Source organism: Felis catus, chromosome B1 (assembly GCF_018350175.1).
Source record: "Felis catus isolate Fca126 chromosome B1, F.catus_Fca126_mat1.0, whole genome shotgun sequence".
NCBI lineage: Eukaryota > Metazoa > Chordata > Mammalia > Carnivora > Felidae > Felis > Felis catus.
In genome coordinates this window covers 190,509,186-190,530,950 of record NC_058371.1, presented here as the reverse complement: position 1 = coordinate 190,530,950, position 21,765 = coordinate 190,509,186, and the positions used below count along the sequence as shown (strand labels likewise).

Sequence of the window (21,765 nt, the reverse complement as noted above, 5' to 3'; positions counted from 1 at the left end):
TATAATCAAGGCAGCAGCACTACACTAGGTTCTAAAAGAGAAGGAAAACACATATCTACTTAATGTTGTTTTGCCACCCATCAGGAAACAGGCAGCTGCAGTTTTCACATGCCATTGGCAAGCCTGTTTTGCAGGCAATCTTGTGGGAGATGACATAACAGGAAGAAAATTAAATCACTGAAAGTAGTAGCTAGAGTTAAGCCCTTGGGGGGTCGGGGGGAGCAAGGTTTGTTTTCAATTACTTGATTATATGATTAGACAGGTCTCACAGATTCTCCTATATGCCTTGGGTAGTTAAAATCTCCATTTTTTAAACCATCAGCTTTAGTTGAATTTTCAATTTGAGAGAAAAACCTGGGAACACAAGTAATATAAGTTTGCACACAAAACAAATTCAACCCTGAAAATACAGGGATGACAAGATAATAAAAAATGCAGGAGCAAAAACGTTGGACAAGCCTATCAGTTTGCCAAAATTTTGAGGTCAGATGTCTATGAGCCATGAAATTGTTTAAAAATTGCCCTGGATAAATAAATATATGTCTGGAAGGATAGCTTACACAATAATTTTTGAGCTTTCTCCTTAGGAAAATGATAAGAAAAGTTAGGTGCGTGCGAGGGAAAATGCTGTAGGGCCAGTGATAATAAGAATACTAGGGAATATATCCATGCATTAAGAGGACATATTCAGCAGTACATAATCACTGTCTCACTCCTCCCGTTCATGGGGAGAAATTTCTGAGCGACTTCAATTATTTTTTTAATGTTTTATTTATTTTTTGAGAGAGAGTGTTACAGAACCAGGCTGGATCGCTGGCAGAAAAACCAAGTGGCACTCGGAGATCTTGGTGGATCCGAGTTTTATTTTACACCTTGGGGCTCAAAGGAGCTCCTTCTCCAGAGATCTGAGTCCCAAGCACAAGCATGGGGGACAATTTATCTTCTGTTACTTCCGCATTCCCCATTAGTAGTAATTTGACACCCATGGCAAGCAGGGCAGGAAGAAGAACCTGGAAGAAGAGTCTCTAAGCTAGGAACTAGAGTTTATGTTAGTCCCGTGGCCATCTTATGGTGCAGAACTTTACTTATTTTCCCAGCAGGAGCAAGCAAGCAGGGCAGGGGCAAAGAGAGGGGGGACAGAGGTTCCGAAATGGGCTCTGCGCTGACAAGGTGATAGCAGTGAGCCCGTTGTGGGGCTGGAATTCAAGAACCATGAGATCACTACCTGAGGCGAAGTCCGATGCTTAACCAATGGAACCATCCAAGTGCCCCAGGAGCTTCCAATTATTTTAAAACAATCTTAGGGGGCCCTGGGTGGCTCTGTTGGTTGAGCATCTGACTCTTGATTTCAGATCGGATCATGATCCTAGGCTCCCCTCTGAGCATGGAGCCTACTTAAGATTCTCTCTCTCTCCATCTGCCCCTCTCCCCGACTCGTGCTTGCTCTCTCTCTCTCTCTCTCAGAAAAAAAAAAGAAGAAAAGAAAAAAAAATCTTAAAAACTTTTAAGCGTTAAAAATGTTAAATCAACTATCTAATATTAGAGTTATATACTTTTAAAATCCTTTGACTTTTTTTATTGTATTAGAAAGACTCAGATTCCACTAGGTTTTACACTCCTTTTTTTTTACCTTATCAATCCTCCTTAAAGAAAGGTTGAAAGGTAACTTTGGAGGGAAGTAGGGAGGTTTTAGTAGGAGGCAACAAACACTGAGAACCTAGAATTTGAAAACAGATGTGCCTGTATATGGAGTATCATGGTTATAAAGAGAATCTCAGTTGATTTATTTGGTGAAATTCATTGATTAATGAGAGCCATAACAAAAAGAATGCTATGCCCTCAGCATTTCACATTACAGTCTCACCTCTATAGATTCCTCATCTTAGTGTCCCCACCCACCAAAAGCTGATGAATAAATTCAGAATCCTAATATAAGTAGCTTTTGGAAAGTTTTCTCTCCTTGGTTATCAATCAATATTTGAATAATAAACACTCAGTGAGCCCTATAATATATTAATTTTCAAGTGTGCAGAATTAAGCAAAAATTTTTTTTGTTTTTTTTGTTTTTAAATGTTTATTTTTGAGAGAGACAGAGACAGAGTGTGAGTGGGGGCGGGGTAGAGAGAAAGGGAGACAGAATCCAGAACAGGCTCCAGGCTCTGAGCTGTCAGCACAGAGCCCAACGCGGGGCTCCAACTCACAAGCCATGAGATCATGACCTGAGCTGAAGTCAGATACTTAACCGACTGAGCCACCCAGGTACCCCGGATTAAGCAAAATTTTTAACTATGATAATAGAAAAATGCTGTTAAGACTTTATGCAGATTAATTTGAGGACTTTATAAAATGTACCATACTTGTATGTTCTATTTATCCTGTCTTTGAGGATATCTGAAATTTCCACCACTTTATGCAGTCCTTTGGATAAGGCTGTACATATATTAGTGTGTAAGGGCTACCGTGACACATGTGTGGGGGCCAAGGGTAGGCTGCCCCAATATGGATCATTTAGACATGAAGACTATTTTGAGTAAAATGCAATCAAAGCCCAACTAATTCAGGAAAAGCTTTTAACTTCCCCTTCAGCTACCTCAATTTACATTGTAAAGGAGAACCTATATCAGAAAGAGAGCTATTAACAGAGATTCCTTTTCACCTAAGAAACTTATCTGTATAACAGGGCAGCCTTTTTTTTTTTTTTTTCAGACATCTCTTACAGATCTGGTAATGATCTTCCTCCTCTTTGAGACTCCTACTCCTCTCCTTGGCCCAGGATGTCAGGTAAGCCTCCTGTTGCCTGTCTTTGGAATTTCATGTCTTTGTGGATTCCTTATACATAGGACACTAAATTTGATTTTCTCCTGTTAATCTGTGTCATGCAAATTTAATAGTTAGTCCAGACAAAAAATCTTGGACAGAGGAAAATTTCTTCCTCCCCAGTAACAGAATATCACAGACTGTGTGGCTTCAACCATAGACATTTATTTTTTAATAGTGCTAGAGGCTTCACATCCAATAGCAAGGCGATGGCAGAGTTGGTATCTGGTCTCTGGTGAGACCTTTCTTTTGGGTTGCAGAAGGCTAACTTCTCACTGTGTCCTCACATGGGCTTCCTTCTGTGCCTGCACAGGGGGTTGGGGGAGACAGGGAGAGATTGAAATCTCTATATTAGAAACTCATTTAATTTAAGGTTAAATGTCTATCTCCAAATTCAGTCACATTGGGAGTCAGAGCTTTAACATACAGATTTTGATGAAATACATTTCAGTCTATAATAAATTGTGCTTTCCCCCTCCCACAAACACTATGAGAAAAAAAATCTATATCCTGAGTGTAGAAGTGGGCCAGAGACTTTTAAAATATCTCCTCAAGGGGCACCTAGGTGGCTCAGTTGGTTAAGCTTCCTACTTTGACTCAGGTCCTGATCTCACAGTTCAGGAGTTCAAGCCCCGCATTGGGCTCTGCACTGACAGCTCAGAGCCTGGAGCCTACTTTGTATTCTGTATCTCCCCCCCTCTCTCCCTGTCCCTCCCCTGCCTGTGCTCTCTCTCAAAAGTAAATAAATAAGCATTAAAAATAAAATAAAATATCTCCTCAACATGGGCAGTTTTAACATATTTATCAGCTGTCATTTTGAAGTCACAAAGTAAGGTTTTGGTCGTGTGGGACATGGTTATGATATAATGACCTAAGAAAAGAAAAGATATTCATTTGCAGGTAGGAAAGGTCTCATGGGGCACAAGTAGTTGAAAGTTGAAATGAGGAACAGGGATGTGAAATGGGCTGTAGGAATTATATTTGTCCCATTCTTGTTCCTCTGGCATAAGCCATCTCCCTTTCTATTCTTTGGCTAACAAAAAGTTCTTAGTAATACCCTATTGTAATTTACTGTCACTATCTTGATCCCCTTCTTGGGTCTCATTGTCTTGTTGTCTTCGATGTTTTTGATCTGTGACATTTGATCCTAATTTCAGTCCTTGGACATGTTGACAGAAGTTCTTGTTAGACATAATATTAAAGTAATAACTGAATATGCTCATTTAAGAATAATAGTTGATTCTATTGTACACTTTTCTATAAAAACATTTACCAACATTTCCTGAGAACTTCATGTGCTAAGTGTTCTACATTAATCTTTCCATTGCATTCTCTTAATAGCTCCAAACATGTTCTTTATTAGCTCCATTCTCTTCTGGTATTGAACTTAGTTAGATCCCCTCCATTTAGCCACTGTCCCTTGTTAAATTGCCATATTCTTATCTCATAATCAAGCTGCACCTATCCTTTAGGATATAACTTAGGATATAAGATTACAGAGACGTAGAATGGAAGATTGCTTCAAACCTGAGTCCCTAGGACACAAGAGCACCAACAGCAGGTGGCCAATTCACTGGGAAACATCCATCAGACCTTCTTTTTTTTTTTTTTTTTTTTTTTTTTTGCTGCTGAGTAATGAAGACAACTGCTTGATGGGGTGGATTTTCCACTTGACGCTATGTTGTTGTTTACCACTATGTTGTTGTTTCTGGAGACCTGTCATCTCCCCTAAGGTCACCTCTAACCTGTGCACTGTGGTCTGCTCATCTGTTTTATTGTGGCTGCACATCAAGGGCTCCCTTTCTCCTGAAATCCCAGGAATTTTACTGATAAACAGCCATTTGGAATGAAAGAGTGTTTTAGTCATATGGTTGTGCTTTCAAATTCTTAATCTCTTTTAAACATCTTTTGTTACTCATTTAATGTAGCTTGAATTAGATTATGTTAGAGTTGATTTAAATTAAATGTAATCTATGAACTATTTTAAGCAACTTTTATATTAATGTATAATAATTATGTTGAATGAGTACCTTAATATGTACCTGGCATTATAACTAAAACGAGAGAGTATAGAATACTAACAAAGGTCTGAAAGTTAAATATTTGTTACCTCCATTTAAAGATGCAGAGAATGGGGGGCGCCTGGGTGGCTCAGTCAGTTAAGTGGCCGACTTCAGCTCAGGTCAGGATCTCGCGGTCCGTGAGTTTGAGCCCCGCGTCAGGCTCTGGGCTGATGGCTCAGAGCCTGGAGCCTGTTTCCGATTCTGTGTCTCCCTCTCTCCCTGCCCCTCCCCCGTTCATGCTCTGTCTCTCTCTGTCTCAAAAATAAATAAAACGTTAAAAAAAAAATTAAAAAAATAATAAAGATGCAGAGAATGAGGCACAGAGAGGCTAAACATCTTTTCCAGTACTACAGAACTTATAAATGGCAGACAGAGTTGGGATTTAAAGCCATGCCTGACAAACTGCATCATTTCTGATATGTTTGATACTGTTATTCTATGGTTTCTGAAATGAGTCTGACTTTCTCACAGGTGACCACAGTCACTACAGTCAGTTTTTGTTGTTGTTGTTGTTTTTACAGTCAGTTTTTAACCTGGTATGTTTGAAAGACTTGGTTTTTTTGTTTCCCTCATTTTTTCATCTATTTTTCAGAACAGACCCAGATTGCTTTATATGTTTATGATATAAGTAAAAATCATGCCTCCTTTGTATATATTAGAAGAAACTTTCTTTGTCTTGAATAAAATAATACCAGAGACCAATCTAGATGAGAATTTTCTTGAACCATGTTAAAGAAAAAATAGAAGATATTAATTTTTGTTTGGCATTTTAACTTTAAAGACACTTTATGCTCTTGAACATTACAGATTTGGCTAAACCCTGGGTCCTGTTTTTCATCCCTAAGCCTATCTATGGCTTCAAAATCAATATGCAAATTTTGTGAATGGCCATATTTGGGTGTTTTTTGAGGGTATGTTTTCTAGTCTGGACTTCATATCTGTGTTTCCAAATGAGTGTGCATTTCTGAATGAATATATACAAGTCTATTTTTTTTTTCCCACAGAGATGGTTTTATTTCCAATGAGGTCTATAATGAAGTTGGGGTAGCTTCTGATATTTAAGAGAATTAAAATCCTGCTTCAAGAGAATTCAGCATTAGCTCTTCTATTTGTCGATATTCTCCCATTCCCAGGTCCCTCTGCTCGCTTATTTTCTGACTAAAACCATAAGCACTCTCAGAGCCAATTTTCAAAAATTTTACTTTGAAATTTTTATTTGATCAGCAGCCTCAAGATCTGAAGGGGATTACATTTTTCCCCTTTTCTTGTTTCTCGAACTAGCATAAATAATCCTCTTTGTGATAATACCCTGTCTCCCAGAGCGCTTGTTTATCATAAGAGGACTCTTGTTTCCATGGACTAATGCACTCAGAAGCTTGGCTGACTTTCTGATGCAAATGTCAGACAGGAACCATGTCTTTGCTTTTCCAGCCAAATTGCTTGGTTTTTACAACACTATGTTTGATTTATAGGGGTCTTTGAAATATTGAAATCACCCCCTGCACTAAAAAAAAAAAAAATGCAATATGTAGGCATTTTAGTATGGGAACATTAATAAGAATAATTTATAGGGGAAATGGGTTGCAGGGTTTTGGAAAATACTCAACTCTGAGCAAAATACGGTAGTGTCCATGAACAACACTGACATTCTAAAAGGAGGTACCTATATTGAGGAGTAACCAGAGCCAATCCCAAGAGAGTATAATAATTTCTTAGATTTAAATAACATTTATAAAAATAACAAAGAAAAGGAATGTAAGAAATCAATTTATTTTGTTTTTCTCATAGTATGTTTATTATTATTTTTTTATTGATAAATGGTTCAAAGTGACCATCAACCACATGCTTACTAAAAAATAAGGTTTCTATCTAGGCGTTTATCTGAAGACCATAGTTGTGTCTATATAGGAAGCTGGGTGGATAGAGAAGGAAACCATTGTACATATTCAATATGCCAGGAATAGGGTATGACGGCTTATATGACTTTTTAGATTTCATTCCTTCCATATGACATGAGAAATGGGTGTTAGTGTTCACATATCATTGCCAGGAGTCAGAGAAGTAAAATGACATGCCTAACATCTCATGGTCAGTAAACCTTAGGTCAGATGTGCAATACAGAGAACATGTTGGTGAAAAGAAGAGAATAGAGTGAAACAATAGACTGATTTGAAAACATAGTGATTTTATACATAGTTTTAACATACCAAAATACTACCACATCCAGTGAGTCAAAAATTATCTCTTCAAACGCATGATATGATTTCAACCCCAGTTGGTGCGTGGGTATTGTGGGAATAGGCAATGGGTCTGGAAATGTGATTTGCATCCATCTTCAGAGTTGTCTCATCATGGTTTTATGTACCAATTAATTGGTTTTATGACCATTTTAAGGTCAGAGGGAATCTCTCAAGATGCTTTCAACCAGGACCATGTTTGACAATAGACACATGACAATAAAAATTAAAATAAGGAGTAAGACAATTGTAGAAAGGTAATGGAAGAACAAAGAAAACAGGAAAATTAAGGGAGAAATGTTGATTGAATCCAATACCCTAGAGACACAGACTGCTCTGGATAATTTTATTCATTTGTGTTTGATTATGTTTTGAACACTTGGTATGTAGCAGCCTTTGTTCTGGATGGTGAAGATAGACCTCAAGGAGCTTACAACCTAGTAGGCATGACAACCAAAGAGATATGTGATGGTGCCACCACAGGGATAATTGGGAGTCACCATGGGAGACACATGGAGGGCCCCTAACCCAACCTGAAAATGTTGGGAAAGCCTTCTTAATGGAAGTGGCAGTTAGACAGGGCTGAGACTAGAGAGGTAAGAAAGAGTTAGGCAAAGATAGGGAGCTTTGGGCAGGGGACATAAAAGTGTTCCAGGCATATTCTTTGATGTATATGAGAGTGAAATAGCACATTTTAGGAGATATAAGTAGTTGGAATTCTTGGAGTATAGAGTGAGAGATAGGAATTAGGAAGTAGGATTATGAATAGACTAAGAGGCTACATATTCTGCCTTTGATTAAAGCAAACATCAGGGTGCCTGGGTGGCTCAGTTGGTTAAGCATCTGACTCATGATTTCAGCTCAAGTCATGATACCATGGTTTGTGAGTTCAAGCTCTGCATCAGGCTCTGTACTAACAGTGCAGGGCTTGCTTGGGATTCTCTCTCTCTCTCTACCCCTCCCCCACTCATGCTCTCACTCTATCTCAAAATGAATTAATTAAAAAAATTATAAAAAATAAGTAAAGCGAACATTGTTATCACCACTGCCATCATTATGTCGTTCATTTATTTACTATTCACAAGCATTTATTATATAGCAGATACTCTGCCATTTAATATGGCATGAGTGTCCTACAACAGTTTGGGGAAACATTCCTGTGTTTCCTTTTTACTCTCATACTCACAATACTGCTGAAACCAGATGTGTGGGCTTTTTACACATCAGTGAATACTCTGTGACACCAAGTAGGGTGTCCTATAATTCATTTCAGTTCTGATACTGTCTAGTACTGGGAGATAGCATCAGATCTCACAAGTTAAGTGCTCAGTCCCACAAGACTGTGCCAATTCGGAAGTCTGTTGCAAGTCTCAGGCTGTCATTTGTACTTCTGACTGACTCTTATATAATTTGGGGTTCCCATGACCCCCTCCTTGGATTCAGTAATTTGTTAGAATGGCTCACAGAACTCAGGGAAACACTAAATTATGTTTATCAGTGTACTGTAAAGGAAATAATAAAGGGTAAAGACGAACAGTCAGATGAAGAGATGCACAGAGTGAGTCTGGAAGTGTCTGTAGCACAAGACATTCTGCCCCCATGGAGTTGCAGCACGTGGATGTGTCCACCAATCTGGAAGTTCTCTGAACCCTGTACTTTTGGGATTTTTTTATGAGGTCCTCAACACATAGGTGTATGGTCAGTCAGCTCAGTGTCCAGTCCCACTCCCCTCCCTGAAAGTGGGAGGTAGGATGGAAAGTTCTAAGCTTCTAATCATGGCTTGGTCATTCTGGTGACCAGCTCCCATCATGAAACCATCTGGGAGCCCACTAAGAGTTGCCTCATTAGGATAAAAGATATTCCTATTACCCAGGACATTCTAAAGGATTTAGGAGTTTTGTATCAGGAACCAGGGTCAAAGTTCAAATACTAGAACAAAAGATGTTCCTAGTGTTCCTATTAGGTAGGAAATTGTAAAGATTTTAGGAGCTCTGTTCAAAGAACTTGGGCCAGAGATCAACATGTTTTTCATATTATTTCATGCTTTATTTATTGAATCCTTGTATCCTCCATAAGCCAAAATTTTCATTGTGCTTAAAAGTTGTTAATATATATATATTAGATACTTACTAAGTTGTCTTGATATTGTAACTGATTCTAGATAGCAGCTAAGGTTAAAACTATGGGAAATTAAGAAAATATTTACAATAATGTCAAGAACAATACATTCATTAAAAATAAACTAGAACAAAAGAAGTATAAGACTTGTACATTGGGAAGTATACAATATCATTAAAAGAAATTTTAAATGATGTAAATAAGTGGAAAGACATTATTTTTATGGAATGAAAGATTTAATATTGTTAAGGTGATAATACTCCCAAAATTAATCTACAAACTCAAGGAATTCCTGTCAATATCTAGCTGCCCTTTTTGTTTTTTCAGAAATTGACCAGCTTTCTAAAATTCATAGGGAAACGGACCCAGAATGGCCAAAACAATTGTGTAAAAAGGAAACAAAATCAGAGGACTAACACTTTAAAATTTCAAAATTTATTAAAAAGCTACAGTAATCAGTGCAGTGTGGTACTGGCATAAGGATTTGTATCAATGGAACAGAATTGAGAGTCCAAAAATAAACTCTCATAGTCAATTGATTTTTGACATGAGTGTCAAGACAATACACTGGGAGAAAGAATAGATTTTAGAGGAACAGACTTCCAGTTATAAATAAATAAGCCACAAGGATGAAAAGTACAGCACAGGAAATACAGTCAGTAATATCATAATGGCTTTGTATGGAGACAGATGGTAACTACACATACCCTGCGGAGCATAGCATAATGTATAGAATTGTGGAATCACTATGTTGCATACCTGAAACTAAAATAACATTGCACGTCAACTATACTTCAACTTAAAAAAAGAGAATGGTTTTTACAACAGTTTTTTTCAACAGATCCAGACAACTACCTATGTGCAAAAGAATAACATTAGACCCCCACCTTATACAATATACAAACATTAACTCAAAATGAATCAAAGGCATAGTGTAAAAGCTGAAACTAGAAGGAAACATGGGAGTAAATCTTCCTTTGAAGATTTCCTTTGACTTTGAATTAGGCAATGGTTTCTTAAATATTATACCCAAAGTAAAAATAGACAAATTGGACTCAATTAAAATTTAAAATACTTTTGTGCTATGAAGGACACAACCAAGAAGATGAAAAGAGAACCTATACATGGGTGAAAATGTTTGCAAATCATATATCTGGTTAGGGACTCATATAGAGAATATGTACCGAAAACCCTTTTACAAGTCAACTATAAAAAAAAATAACCCAATTAAATAGGTCAAAAGGACTTAAATAGATATTTCTTCAAAGAAGATATGTAAATGGCAATAAGCACATGAAAAGAAGGTAGGCCTGGTTAGTCATCAGGGAAATGGAAATCAAAATCACAGTGAGACAGTCTACCCACAAGGATGGCTGTAATAAAAAAGTCAGATAATAACAAGTACTGGTGAATAATAATAATGAGTGATGTGAGGAAATCAGAACCCACATAAACTACACGTGGGAATATAAAATGGTGCGGCTACTTTGGACAATAGTCTGGCAATTCTTAAAACAGTGAAACATAGTGTTTCACTTTCGCAATTCCATTCTAAGGTGTGTACATATATCTCTCTGTGTGTGTATAGATCTATATGTCTATGCATATATATCTATTTCTATATATATCTCCAAGAGAATTGAAAACATGTCTGCACAAAAACTTCTACATGAATGCTTATACAAGTATAATTTAAATTAGGGAAAAAGTAGACACAATCTAAATGTCCATCAACTAATAAATGGATAAACAAAATGCAGTGTATTTACACAATGGGATATTATTTAGCTATAAAAAGGAATAAAGTACTTAATGTATGCTATGAAAAGATGATCCTTGAAAGTGTTTTGCTAAATGAAAATAGCCAGATTAAAAAGACCACATATTGTATGAGTCCACTTATGCAAAATGTCAGAATAGACAAATTCATGAAGACAGAAAGTAGATTAGTGAAAAAGTAAATGAGGATGATTTAGAAGTCTCTTCTTTCTTTCCCCTGCAATAAGCATTGATTTATCCAAAAGGCACATTATACACAATGCTTTAGGCCCATGAAAAGTTTTACTGCAGTTTCAATAAAGAATATACTCTTGTTATCCACCTTCCACAAATGCAGTAAAAGAGGATTTTTTATTTTTAGTGGGGGAACAGGTCAACAAGGGGAGTGTGGGATAGAGCCCACCAGTGTCATAATGAGATCCTTTCTATTTCGCTTGAACACCTCGCTCCATCCCACCTGCAAAGTAGAGATTCCTAGAATGAAACACAAAGCTACATTTCTTTGTGCGAAATTGCAAAAATGGCCATCATTCTTTGCAATACTGCCCATTTAGCGGTGGGCTCAGTTTCCCCATGCCTTATATCTGTTAAACCTTTGATCTGGAGGCTGTGACAAATGTGACATTGTGACAGTTTCAAGCCTATGCCCCAAGAGGTCTTAACAGTTTCCAGGCTCATGCCCTTGGAACTGAGCATGTGGACAAGCTGGGCTAGCCTGCTGGAGGATAAGGGAGCAGGTGGAGGGAGGATCCAGTCATCACATATGACCCAGGAAGCCATTTTAAACCAGCAAGTCCAATCTGCCTGACACCTGATGTGAGGCATACACCTGATAGCAGAGATCAGTGGAACGTGGCTCCTTAATAGCTTACAATAACAGCCCAATGTAGCCACTAACATTTTAATGGTGGACTCCAGTTCCTATGTACTAGTTCACAAAAACTACATAAAACTTACAATTTTGAAATATTTATTATTGAGTTTGGTTATGTTCATTTGACCTATCTGGAATACTTTTTCTTCAGTGGAATTTAGAAGATTATGTCCTTCCCCTGATTTCAGAAGGATTAGCGGTTAACACTGTGTTGGGAGTCAAAATGGTCTCTAGATTAAAATATGTGATCTTGGCATGAGCAGGGACTGAAATATAATTTCCAACTCTTGGATCAACCTCAGACATCACATATAAGCTCTTTTTCTTGCAAAGCAGCATGATAATTTACTTTATTCAATTATTTAAAAGTGCTAACAATAACAACAGAAAATAAAAGTGCTAACAGAATATGGAAACAGTAACAGCATACAACACATTGGGTTTTTGAACACATAGCCTCAGGGTCCAGCCAATGGTGATTTTTATGACTTCAAAATATACTTTTGAAAAAGTGAAAGATACTCTTCACTTGCACTGTGCAGTTAGATGGCCAAGCAAATAAAGACTCTCCCTTTTAGTTTGACTCTGAAACAAATTGGTTATTATTTTTTCTCCAACAAAAGTAATTGTAAGTCTTAAGTCACACCACACCACAAAACAAACCCCAGATAGTTGCAGGATTAAATAAAAAAGGATGAAACTGATATAAATATACTTTAATCTGTAAGATGGGATGAGAAGACGCTCTCATCATAAAAGCAAGGGAAAAATCACAAAAGGATATATGAGATTTGATGCTTTTGAAATATTTTGTAAAAATATCATAAAATTCAAATTCAAATAGAAAACTGGAAGCAAACACTACATGCAACACATATGGCACATTAAACGTTAATATCATTTATACATAAAGTTCATACGGATCAAAAAGGAAAAAGTCCCATAATTCATAAGAAAGTAATTACATGTTTTATCAACTTCAAAAAACTCACTTGTAATCAAAGACATGCTAAATAAAAATAATAGACTAAATAATAATCTTATTTTCACCCGTCAGTAATTCAGCAAATGAACTGAAGCCCTGCTTTTACTGAGTACTATTGCTAGGTCTTACTTTTACAAAACTAAATCACCTTCCTTTTGGGGGGGCGAAGGGGGGTTGAGTTGTGTGTGAGAAAAATAGACCAATAGGTCCACAATGCATGGATATGCAGGTTGTGCACTGCTTTAAAGTGCTCAGTTTAAGATTCACATGGTCTCCTTAAGACCATGCAGTGCTCCACCCCATCGAGCCATAAACCCTGGAATGAGTTCCATCTATTCAGTAAAATTTGGTATTACACATATGTTTATAGGCTAGTAGAGGCTCAACATGTGTGCACACACATATAAAACATGTAAGCGTAATATGGTAACTCCTAAAGGAAATTTTTAGAATTCTCTGAGACCACGGTCTGGTGTCTAAGGACAGGATTCTGGGAGGAGAGGTCATGAGCAGAGTCTTGAAAGGAACACTGAAATTGATGTCATGAATAAACATGCATAGAGAACAGAAACTGTAATGCTCTAGAAGTGAGAGAATACACGGCACATTCAGCATGACTGGACTTTAGTGAGTGCAGAGAGTGTCTTTGATGGTTGAGGCTGGGAAATAAGGAAGAAAAAGATAGGAAGGACTTTATATAACATATTACTTGCTAGGCATTTATCCTAGGTAGGTGACAGGGAATCGTGAACAAGTTGCCAAGCAGGAAAATGACAAAGACATTTGAGTTTTAGGGAGATTAATCTGGCTACACTACGGAGAATAGATTGATAATGGCCTTGGGAAGGGATTAAGTCTGGCAAGTTTCTCTGTTTCTCTGAGTTTCTGCTCCCTAGGCCTTCCAGCCTTGCTATGGTACTAGACTTGAGTTCTCCGAAATATCTGTCTACACCAAATAGATATTCTTTCCTACCCTACTCCCCTTCTTCTACATTGTATATAATATGACAAGTTCACAGTTAATGAATGTGTAAGTCATAGGTCCAAGTACATACAGAATTTGAGTCTGACACAAATTACCATAATCTGAGCCCCAAATTTCTGTGAGAGGGAAGATGGTAGTTTTAGACAGTGTTGGATGATTTGTTGAGTTTCACAGCCATGACCTGGTCTCAGAGTCACACATTATAAGGCAGGCTGCTGCCCTTCCTTGTTCCAGGGAATGATGATGGAGAAATTCCTAGGAAAAGGGAGGAGTTTTGAATTCACTTAGACTCATTTCAATATGCTATACTAAATCAGGGAAGGCTTTTATTTTAAATGCAAGCCAGGAAAGTTGGCTTTAAAGGGGGAGATGTAAGGGAATAGGAGGAACATCAAAGAGAATGGCAGACATAGTTATGAAAACTATCTGAAATATATCAAGAATTTTAATATCACTTATACCTTTGACCTTGCAATTTCCTTTCTAGTTTTCCAGGTGCTCTGGATATATCAGGTGTTCTAAATTACTGGAGTCTCTTTACTTCCTCTCTGCTTTCTTCTAGAAAAATCTAGTACTTCTTGATCTGTTCTCTTTGCTTCAGCACCTTTAATACACTGGGAAGTTTTCTTCTAGATTGTAGTTTTTGACATCTGAGCTTATGCTTATGCATTTTATGGGGGGGGGGCTAAAATATCTCTTCCTCAACTTTCTTTTGTATCCTTTTTCCTCATCATTGTCAGGAACCAAGCCCGTCATCAAGTCCTGCAGGAATATTTGTATTTCAGGACGGATGGACTATTCTTCCCCTATGACACTTTCCACCATGCTCTCATTTCACTTACTTCCATGAACAGGGAAGATATTTTTGTAAAACTCTTATAACGAGAGTGTTTATTCTTAGAGGCTACAGACCATGTCTTCTTCATCTTAATAACTTGAAAGAATACTAGACTGCTTTGTCGAATGAATTTAATAAAAAAGATGACTATAGTCAAAGATATTGAGGAGGAACAGGGTAAAGATACTGATTAATGTTATCTTTGCTTAAAAGATTGACATATTAAGATATCTGGAGAGAAAATGAGGAAATAAAAAAGAAATACTTTCTGATCTAATAAAGGGAGAAGAAAGTTCATGAGAAAAAAATAATATCTAGTCAAATGCTTTCTCGAAAAGACGAAAAATAAAGAATCATAGAGCGTGTAGGATAAATAGAAAGCAAAACAGGAAATAGAACTAAATCCAAATATATCAATAATCAAAATGAACGTAATCTCCAGGTAACAGACAAGTGTATTGAGCAATGGCTTAAAAAATAATCCAACTGCAAGGCGATTACAAAAGGCATAAGAAAGTGGGAGTTTGCAACTAAAAGAATTGAAAATAACACTAAGCAAATACTTTTTAATACTTAAAAAAACTTTTAGTTCTTTTAAATATTTGTAGCTTAGCATTATTTGCAATATCAGTTGTAAAACTAGAAGCCTGGGGAAAAATTCTCATGACAACAAAGTAAATAAATAAATTATGTTAAAATAATGCAACTCATACTAAACAGGAGTGAAAACAAATGAATTTAGACACGTACATCAACAAAGATGAATACAAAAATCAGGAGGACAATCCTAAAAGCAAGTCCTGAAAGCAAGCAAAAAATATATATATTTTAATGTAAAGTTTAAAACATGCGAACCTGTGGTGCCTGGGTGGCTCATTAGTTAAGCTTTAGACTCTTGATTTTGCCTCTGGTCATGACCTCACAATTAGTTACATCTAGCCCTGCGTCCAGCTCTACTCTGACAGTACTTAGCCTGCTTAGGATTCTCTCTCCTCTCTCTTTGCCCCTCTCCCCCTTCTCTCTCAAAATAAACTTTAAAAACAAAACCAAAAACAATGAGAACTTAAGCAATGCATTCTTTCGGAATATAACCGGAATATTCTTTCGGGAATATAAACATATGACAAAGACAATAAAAAGGAGAAACAATAATAAACACAGAATTAATGACAGAGGTTACCTCTTATATGGAAGAAGACTGAGATCAGGCATACACAGTGGACTTGAAATATATTGGCGATTTTTTATTTGGTGGGTGCACTGGTAATCTATTCAATATCAGTCTTTAAGCCAAAATTTGTAAATAAATAAATAAATACACTCACACATGCATGTATATACATATATACATTTATATAGAGAGTTTGTGTTAATGTATTTCAAAATAAAATTAAACACAGGGGGGCACCTGGGTGGCTCAGTCTGTTAGGCATCTGATTCTTGATCTCAGCTCTGGTCTTGATCTTAGGGTCCGAGTTCAAGCCCCACAAAACAAAACAAAAACAACTAAATTAAACACAGGATTCAAATGAATATATTTTGTGAAATTTTGTAAATATTTATTGAAAATAGTGGACAAGTACCTACATGTTAGAAACTTGACAAGAATCAACAGATTTCATATCTCTACATGATGCAATGTCAGAGAAATCATTTATGATGTAATATTGAGCTAAAATATGGTAACAAGCTGGAAAATGCTGAGAATAATGGTTTCCATTATGTAAAACACATTTAATAGGGTTGAAAAGAAATAAATGAATATCCAAACAGTGGTGTTTCCATTTGGTAGGGTTATAAATATATTCTTTCTCTTGCTTCCATATATTTAACTTCCCAGATATTGTACATATTGCACATATTGGGTTATTTTGAGTGCAGGTAAGTATATGTTATTTTTATGATTTAAAAACACAATCATAATCAATAGCAAAGGATTTTAAGAACAAGTACCAGAAAATAGCCACACATATTTTGCTCTATAGCCTTTGATTAATAAAGCACTTTCTCCTTTTGCTAGTTTACCTGGAAATCTGATAATAGTGAATAATTAGCATTTATAGTAAAGACAACTTCTGATTTGGTACATGGCAGTGGCCTGGGTGCATTATAAATATGTGATGGGAACCATGCCTTGGGTTCCCCTGAGCACAAGTGAATCTTCTAACTGAGTGCATTTCTTGGGGGAACGCTTGGGCTGAAATGAGATCTTGGCTTTTACGAAGAAAGATGCTTCTATGACAAAGTAGCTCCCATACTTGTCCCACGTGAATCTTTGCCCTTATACTTTAACTGGTACATAATGGGGACAAAGGGTAACTGCTATACAGGTTTGAGCAGTGCTGCATGTGCTCCAGTGAATATTCTCACTCGAGAGAAGTGTCTAATTGTGCTATGCTGGAAGTATGGACTTCCTAGTCTAGATTCTTGAAAGTGAATGTAATGCCAGTTCTGGCCACTGGGCTGACATAGGGCAAGCCATAAGCAAGTGTTTTCTAAATTAAAAGCAAAAATGCCTATGCAAAAATACAATAGTCTTATTCTGATTTCTAACGGTTATTTTAATTAATTCTTTTAAAATAATTAATGATAAATTTTATTACTATTTCATCAAGAATCTCAAGAATCTTCCTTTCCTTGGGCCTTTATTTTAGACAAAATTGTTGGGTAGGTGATATCTATATTTAATGCCATCAATTACAACTCATGAAAGCCTTGTACCAATATTCTTTTGTTAGTTTTGTATATTTAAAAGCAATTGCTTTCAGTAAAAAATACAACAACCGTTTATAATCAATTTTTAGTGAGTATTAAACCTTATTTCGGATTGTGGAATATAACCAACCTCCCTCCCTCACTTCCTTACTTTTTTCCTTTTTTCCTTCTTTCTTCTTTTACCTATCTGCCCTTCCCTCCCTTCTTCCTTTCCTTTCTTTAAATCAAAATGAATAAACATACTAGAGAGATGTTTGAGTGGGAAAGAGAGCCTCTTGGAAACTGAAATCACAGCTAAACCCAAAATTAGATTTTGTACTTCTTATCAAATAGTTGATTCCTTATATTTAATACCAGTCTTGCTTACATGCATATTTGGGAAAGATCACAATACTGATGATGAAAAAGGTTAAAAAATTGTTTCAAGAGAGCCCATGGTTTTTGATTGTTGTGGCCCAGGAATTATCTTGGAACTAAATATCCTTTTATTTTTTATCCTATGTCTTCAAGTAACACAAGAGAGTGTCAAAGTTAATAAATTTAAGATAGTTTGTCTCAGAACAGAACTTAGAAGATTTGTGTTAATTCTTCTGTTGTGTTTCTGATTTGAAGTACAAAAGAAGTAATAAATACCATGTTTTAGTATAAATACTACTTTTATAAAATACCTCTACAGTTTATTTAAATATGTTTACAGAACTATTCCTGAAAAGTTGTATTTCAGACATCCAGTTCAAGTCATTTCCCTTGGGTAAGACAAATAATGATAATCTCAACAGAAAAATATATAATTTCAAATTTGCTTCATTACTTAACCATCTTTGCCACAAACTACGAGCTAACAATTTAAATTTTGACATGGACACTATAGAGGTTTATTTAAGAAGTTCAATTTTGTAGCTAGAATAAATTTATTCTAAATATTCCAAATGTTTCAGTTTTATAAGAAGATTTGGGATTTTGGATATTGTAAGATTTGTTAAATGCAAAAATGTGATTTCTAGGGAAATTGGAGGCTGTTGTTTATACCAAAGATAGCTGTTACAAGATGACAAGGAACCATGAACTTATTCAAAAGTACAGACATTTACAGTTCTAGCAAATCTTATTTAGGATCTCTGGAACACTCAAAATTGACTCAGTAAATTGCCACAATTCCTGCCTTGTTACCTGATGTGGTAAGTTGGCGGTACTGAAGGCTGTTGTACCCGGAACAAAGGCAGCTGATAGGAGAGGGCACTATTATCATGCAAAGCTTGAAATCTAGTTTCACATCACCACAACCCCCAGACATGTACACCTGAAATGGATTATTTTGTAATTTAGAACTCATCGAAAAATAAAATAATTTTCTTTCTTCTTTAAGCTTTGTTGGAAATGTAAGCTTATAAATAGGAATAAATACATAAGAACCATAGAGTTATTGTTCCTAGAAGAGATTTGTAGGTAGCTGACTTCTCTTGTCTAAATTTTGATGGTTTGAAACAGCCAGGATGATAAATGCACTCAGTGATTAAAACTGATATCTTAAGACCTTTAATAATGATCTAAAATATTTGGTTGAAATTACCATCCAGTGTAGTACATCTCAGTTAAAGTGATTAAATATGCATTTCTTCCCAACTTATTCTTATGGTAGAATAAATACTACCATATCTAGCTTCAGAAGAACATCATAGTGGCTTTGGACAAGGTTACTTTAACTCATCATAAGTTTTTTGAAGTGAAATTATGATATCTCTCAAAGGGGAGCAAGCTGTTATATTTTTTCTAGGACTGAAAAAGCAACATGTCTTTTGAAAATGTGGTAGTTCTCTAACCAGAACATTGTCAGAAAGCCCTGAAAATGAAATTGAATTATTGTAAAGATAATTAAAATTTTTACCTGTCAATTGATTGACCCGTGTTTTGCAAAAATGCTTACATATTTGCATATGTACAAATGTACATACAGAGTAGTGCAGTTCTTATAATAAAGTATATGCTTGCAACTTTGAAATAAAGACAAATGAATCCATGCCTGGACTCTGTAATATATTGTCAGTAGAGAAAGAATTGAGTTTTCCCAGCTGCATCAATTTGTCAGTTTTGTTGACAGACTGGGTACAATAAATTTCCATCCAGAGAAATCCATTCAGAGGCTCATCTCTTCCAGAAAATGTCTGCAATTCTTTTTATACATAGTGTTTGCCATGAACTGAAGAAGAGATTTTGGGTGATATCTGCATCTTCAGCTGGAGCCTTTTTTCTGTGGTCTTTCCTTAGAACAGAGGTTCAAGGAGAGAGTAGAGAGAGGCTAGGAAGAGATAGAAAGTATTAATGCTGTGGGTGTAGTTAATTCTACATGGGGTGGGACAAGACAGCCACCTTAAAAATAACAAAAACTGGAGAAGTACCTGTGTATCTAGAAACCACATACCTGATAAATAACCTTTAAAATAAATCATGTGTACAATGTGATGTATAAATTGAACTGTGGAAACCATCACCTGGACTTGCTTATATGGCCACCAGTTGCTTGAGATGAGAGTAGTGAGCCTGGTTTATATGTAGCATAATGATAACACATGCAGAGGATTCTGTGTGAGCTAGTAAAATGAACTCAACTTTTGTAGATGTGTGGGGTGTCTTAGTTGAGGCATGCAGACTGGTGAAAAAAGTTACTTATGTTTCCAGTTGAATGTTTGAGTTACTCTACATCTTCGAGCATATGACTTCTGAACTAAGAATATAAGGACTAGCTAATATGTTTCCCTCTTTCCTACCGATTGTCAAGTTTTAAAACTCTCCCAGAAATTACAGATTTGACAATAGCCAAAGTATGGAAAGAGCCCAAATGTCCATCAACAGATGAATGGATAAAGATGTTGTGCCATATATATATATATATATATATATTACTGAGTATATATGAGTATTACTCAGCAATCAAAAAGAATGAAATCTTGCCATTTGTAACAAGGTGGATAGAACTAAAGGTTATTATGCTAAGTGAAGTAAGTCAGTCAGAGAAAGACAAATATCATATGACTTCACTCATATGGGGAATTTGAGATACAAAACAGATAAACATAAGGGAAGGAAGCAAAAATAATATAAAAACAGGGAAGGGGAGAAAACATGAGAGACTCTTAAATACGGAGAATAAACTGAAGGTTGCTAGAAGGGCTGTGGGTGGGGGGTTGGGCTAAACGGAAAAGTGGCATTAAGGAAGACACTTGCTGAGATGAGCACTGGGTAGTATACATAGGGGATGAATCACTGGAATCTACTCCTGAAATCATTATTGCACTACATGCTAACTAAGCTGGATGTAATTTAAAAATAATTATTAAAAAAAAAATTACTGACTTTTGGAGAAGTGAGTAATTTTCTTGAATTTACAGCTATTAAGAACAGAAGTTGGACCTGAACCTGTATCTTTTGGTATTTACATTTTTCAACAAATATGCTGTTTTTCTTAAAGCTCCTCCCAAATTTAGGGTTCATGATATCGATATGTATCAATTCCAGGTAATTGCTAGAATCAGATTGCAAAGACTTGTATTCCGAATTAGATCTGTGGGAGATAAAAAGACTGCATAATCTTGGTTACCCTGGTCTTGGCATTTAGTATGCAATTTTATGTATGCTATCTCTGAACTTCATTTATCTATGGCATTATTTCCATATCCAGATTCAGTATTATATGTGGAGATTTAAAAAAAAAATTCCATGGATATATGTGTATGTATGTTTGTGCATGTGAATGTATAAAATGCCAACCAGTAATATTGTTATCGGCATCATTATCATTTTAGGATACTATTCATTTAAACCCTGACTTGGTATGTGGTTTGTGAAAAACAAAACAGAAGCACTTTTTTTTGATAATTTATTCATTATGAACTCTTTCCCTTGACCTTTAAATTCCAAGTTTATCTGGAAAATTCATTTCAGTGGCCTTAAACATAGAACTCTCCTGGAAATCAGAACTTTTTCAACTCAATCACAGTATCCAGTTTTGGTCTTAAGATGAATACATTTAAAAAAAATATGACTGACTGACAAATATTATTTGACCTTCCAGACATTTGTAAATAGGGCCCCGAGCCATCTAAGACATTTCCTCAAAAGGGACCTTACCAAAAGCATTCTCAAATAGTTATAAAATATCTAAATATTTTTATGGAAGCCATATAACTTATTTTAGCAGCTAAAACATATCAATTACTACAAATAGCCTTAGCCCTTTAGGTGAAAACAACAAAAAAGGAACTTTTGAAGTAATAAGTATATGAATCATATTGAAATCTTTACATTTCAAGTGTATGCATTTTTATTTTGGACTTATTATTTCCATTCTTAATTTCTA

The 21,765-nt window shown here is 35.9% G+C and overlaps 1 long non-coding RNA gene across 1 annotated transcript in view; it reads left to right on the top strand.

The window, feature by feature from the left end:
* LOC123385102 overlaps positions 1–21,765 on the top strand; it is a 324,527-nt gene that overhangs the window by 57,832 nt on the left and 244,930 nt on the right. The window contains exon 3 of the long non-coding RNA XR_006597196.1: positions 2,707–2,781. This is a non-coding gene — a long non-coding RNA (uncharacterized LOC123385102). The remainder of the gene's footprint in view (positions 1–2,706; positions 2,782–21,765) is intronic.